Source organism: Sorex fumeus, unplaced genomic scaffold, assembly GCF_029834395.1.
Source record: "Sorex fumeus unplaced genomic scaffold, SorFum_2.1 ptg000070l, whole genome shotgun sequence".
Classification (NCBI taxonomy): domain Eukaryota; kingdom Metazoa; phylum Chordata; class Mammalia; order Eulipotyphla; family Soricidae; genus Sorex; species Sorex fumeus.
In genome coordinates, this window is record NW_026606127.1 from 4,682,846 (window position 1) to 4,687,883 (window position 5,038).

Consider the following 5,038-nt stretch of genomic DNA (forward strand, 5'->3'; position numbering starts at 1 on the left):
CCCTGATGATTAATTATGTAGAGCATTTTCTCATGTGCTTTTTTGCCATTCGGATTTCTTCTTTGAGAAATTTTCTGTTCATTTTATAGCACAGCGGGTAGGGCGTTCGCCTTACAAGCGGCCAACATGGCCGACCCGAGTTCGATTCCTCTGCCCCTCTCGGAGAGCCCGGCAAGCTACCGAGAGTATTCGATATGCCAGACACAGTAACAACAAAGTCTCCAATGGAGACGTTACTGGGCCCGCTCGAGCAAATCGACGATCAACGGGAGGGCCTTTACCTTACCTTTACCTTATTGCCCCATTTTTTTGATGTGGTTGGATGTTTTCTTCTTGTGGAGTTCAACCAGTAATTTGTATATCCTTGATATCAACCCCTTGTCAGATATGTGTTCAGTGAATATCCTTTCCCATTCTGTAGACTGTTTTTGTATTTGGGTCACTGTTTCTTTGGAGGTGCAGAAGCTTCTTAGTTTAAGATAGTCCCATTTATCTATCTCTGTTTTCACTTGCTCGGCCAGTGGCGTGGCATCTTTGAAAATACCATTAACCTCAATGTCATGGAGGGTTTTGCCAACTTTGTCTTCAATGCACCTTATGCTGAATGGTCTGATGTTGAGGTCTTTAATCCATTTTGATCTTACTTTTGTACATGGTGTTAGGCAGAGTTCTAAGCCCATTTTTTGCATGTTAAGCTCCAAACTTTTAAAATAATCTTTAAACAATTTTGATCGAAAAGAAAATAGTGTGAACTGGAGGGGACTATCCCCTGGAAGCCTGCAAAGTCATTTTACTTTTCCACATTACAAAAGAGGAAATCAGTGAAGGAGGTCAGTCATAACGCAAGTTAGCTGACCCTGCTGAGCTGTGGTCATTAGGGGATTTTGTGCTCTTTTCTCCTTCCACCAGAAGTCCCAACCCTATTAGTTTTGTCTCTTAAGTTCCCATAAAACAAAAAAAGTTTTAACACACAGGAACCCATGTAATGAGGCCAGGCAAGGTGATAAAAAGAAATTTCAGCTAATTCATAGGTTAAGCATGGTAGTAGAAACTAAATATCATGTTTTTTGTATTGAATCAGCACGAGACACAAATTACAAACCTTTTCAGGATTCAGTTTCAATCATAGGATATTTTAACACCCAACCTCCTCTAGTATACAGTTTCATTGCTACTGTAACCAGTTTTTCTCCCACCACTCCCTCTCCCAACCCCAAACCCCACCTGACAGCCTGCTGTCTCTACACTATGACAAGCACCTCTCTCTCTCTCTCTCTCTCTCTCTCTCTCTCATCCTTTGGGCATTATGGATTGTAATACAGATACTGAGAGGTTATAACCTTTGTTCCTTTACCTATTTTCAGTACTCCGTTCTCAGCCAGAGTAATCACTTCCAAATATCATTGTCATAGCGGTCCTTTCTTTATTCCAAATGCCTGCCTTCAGCACTTGAGGCAAGTGTCCAACCATTGACCAGTTCTCCTGGCCTGTGTTTCTGTTATCCTTGGATATTAGTCTCATACTCTGGTTTTTTATAACCCAAAAAAAGGGGTAGTCCAATCAGTATATCCCTTTCCTTATGTCTGATTTCATTCAGCATGATATTCTTCCTTGTACATCCATTTATAAGCAAATTTCATGACGTCAGTTTACTAACAACTGCATAGTATTCCATTGTGCAGTTATATCATAGTTTCTTCTGGCTATTGTGAATAGTACTACAATAAACATAGAAGTGCAGATGGTATTTCTGTTATAAACATCATGTTTAATATAGGTTTCCAGGTTCCATACATACAGAATCCACTTACAAACCCACCTTTTATAATTTTTTTAAAATAATATAATTTATTATGATGCTTTCTAAGAAACTGAAGCTATTAACAAAAACTAAGGGAAAACATATTCTATAAAAGCAACAAAAATTACCTTAAGAAACGATAACAGCCATGTGTTCTTGCTCCTCAAATATTCTTGATATATTGTCAATATCTTTCTATAGACTTAAAATTCATCAACTTCATTTCTAAACATTATTTAAAGTTATATTAATTTTAATAGGTGTAATCAGCTTTATAGAATATGTATTTGATTCCTTCATATTTTGCATAAACAAAGTTTGAATTCACCATAGCACTGTAGCACTGTCCTCCCATTGATTTGCTCAAGAGAGCACCAGAAACATCTCTATGTTGAGAATTGTTGCTACTGTTCTTGGAATGTCGAATACGTCACAGGTAGCTTGCCAGGCTTTGCCATGAGGGAGGGTTACTCTCAGTAGCTTGCCGGGCTCTCCTAGAGGAGCAGAGGAATCGAACCCAGGTTGGCCGCGTGCAAGTCAAACGTCTTACCCACTGTGCTATCGCTCCAGCCCATATATATATATATTTATACATATATATATGTATTTACACACACACATACATATCTATATATTCATCTTACATGGCCCTTAAGCTCCAACTCTGATTTCTTCCTCCTCCAATTATTTAATACTTCTCTCCCCCTACTTGGGGCTCAACTAATGTGCCGAGTGCCTTCAGAATGCATTTCTGAGGTCATGATAAAGGCATGCATAACACATAAATGAAAAGAAGGCACAAAGCATATGTAGATAAATGTTATATGGACATATAATTGAGATGACTAGTTTACAAACTGTATTGGCTTCAAGTACAGTGTTCCTAATCTCAGCAAGTGTGTATTCATACTCCATGCATTGTCAAATATCCAGCTACTGTCCACAACCAACAACACTCCCCCACATTTTTCAGTCATTTGCTTCCCCTCTTGTAAGCACCGTTTTGATGTCAGAGTGTAAAGGTTTGATTTTGTTTTTGTTTAATTAGTCCATTTGATATTTTTCATTATATTCCAGAAACAAATGAAACATTTTTTAAAAAATAAAGGACAGGAGGTGATATCAGGAAACAAATGAAATAGTTCACGTGGTTGAGAATCAGCAAGAGTCTTTCAGGTCAGTATGAGGAAAGGAACATCCAGTTTTCCTTCCCAGCATATTTCCAAAGTACTGGCATGGAGCAGGGTACATGCTGGGAAGAACCGCAGGACAGTCTCAGTGTCTTGAACATATAGGGGCCTATTTTCTTCTTTGAAATTGTAATGGTATTGACCTCCATTGCAAACCACAACACCCTAAAGGAAAGAGAAAGCAAAAGGGATGCCCTGAGGTGGGGCTGGCTGGGGGAGATGGGGTGTGGGAAGGTCACTGGGTTCATTGGTGGTGGAGAATGGGCGCTGGTGGAGGGATGGGTACTTGATACTTGTATAACTGAAACCCAAGCACAAAGGTATGTAAGTCTACAACTATACCTCATGGTGTTTCACTAATAAAAATTAAGAAATAAAAATTAAAAAATTAATAGTGCTATCAGCTGGTATAAAAAAAGAAAATGTAATGGTGTTGACTAGATTATATCAAGATCATTTTTAGCTATACGTTTCGATGATTCATCCTTGATTCACTGATTGATACTTTGAAATGTCCCAGTTCATTCTCATTCAGAGAAGTCATTTATTTTTCCTAGTATTTATGTGTACAGGGAATTTGTCACAAAATTCTTTATATAAAGTATATTGAGGGACTCAATGATAATGTTTTATTACAATTTTGCAAAGTATTAAAAAATACACTTTTAAAAGATTTTCTTGGTTATATATATAAAAGCTAAAGTACAACAATTAAGGTTAACTCAATATTTTCTAAAGTTGTTACATTAGTATTTGAAAAGAAATTTTAAAAGATTCGGGGAGATGGGATGGGAAAAAGTCATGGATCCATAAAGATCAGTAGAAGTCTTTGGGTCTGTGGGGCAGGGGAGTGTCTAGGAAAGTTGAGATCACACTCAGCTATGTGATCTAAACTCTATATATCTAATCTCTGAATTAGATATCAATGATATATCCTCTCAGATGTATTCATATGACTATCATGTACACTAGTGAGACCAAGGGAAATAATTCTTAGCATTGACATTCTTGGAAACGGAAGTAATAATCAGGTTTTTATGATTGAGTTGTTATGATTTCATAAGCAGTGTTTGTTTCCTTAACCAAACTGGAATGTCTTTAAAAGACCAAATATAGGAAAATTAATTCACTTTTAATTTAATATAGAAAATGTTGAATTTACAGGTTAAATAGAGATATCTTTTCAAAAGTCTTTCAGAGACACTGTCCTTTACTTGTTTTATTAGGAACTGAATGTGGTAACCTATAATCTCTAATTCCATCTTTAGTCCTCCCTACTCTATTTCTAACAATCCAAATAAACTTCACTTTAGACCTAGTTTTCAGCAATCTCAACTAAACTTATAGTAAAAAAAAATTCTTAATCATTAAAAATCATTTCTAATAAAACATTTAATTAAAAAGTTTAATGCAGGCAAATACTGTTTTAATCCTTAAAGAAAATTTAAAAATCAGAATAATACTCGGTAACGCATAGAAACATAGCAAAAAATAGATGGTATATATCTTGTTTGCAAATTGGTAACTGTAACATATTGTCCTTTTCCATTTCAAGGATGAGATGCATCCATAGAGTAGATTTGTTCATGAACAATGCTATATTCTCTCCTGGATGCGTATTTAAAAATACTTGCCAATGTGCCTGTTTCTCAACGTTTTGAGTACTATAGTCCTCTTTTCTATTGTTTGATCTTTCTCTTGTTTATTTTTAGTTTATGTTCCAATTTTTTTATTATTAATTTTTAAATTTTTATTAGTGAGACACCATGAGGTACTATGTAGACATATGAATTTTTGTGCTTGGCTTTCAAAGATACAATGATCAAATACCCATCCCTCCACCAGTGCCCATTTCCCACCACCAGGGATCCCAGTATGCCTCCCACCCCCCATCCTCTCATTCCACCCTGACTCTGTGGGAAGGCATTCCCCTTTGTTCTCTCTCTCCTTTTAGGTGTTGTGGTTTGCAAAAGAGGCATTGAGTGACAATCATCCTTGGTCTATATGTTCAGCATTCTCTACCATCCTGGGAGGATCCTCTCAACAC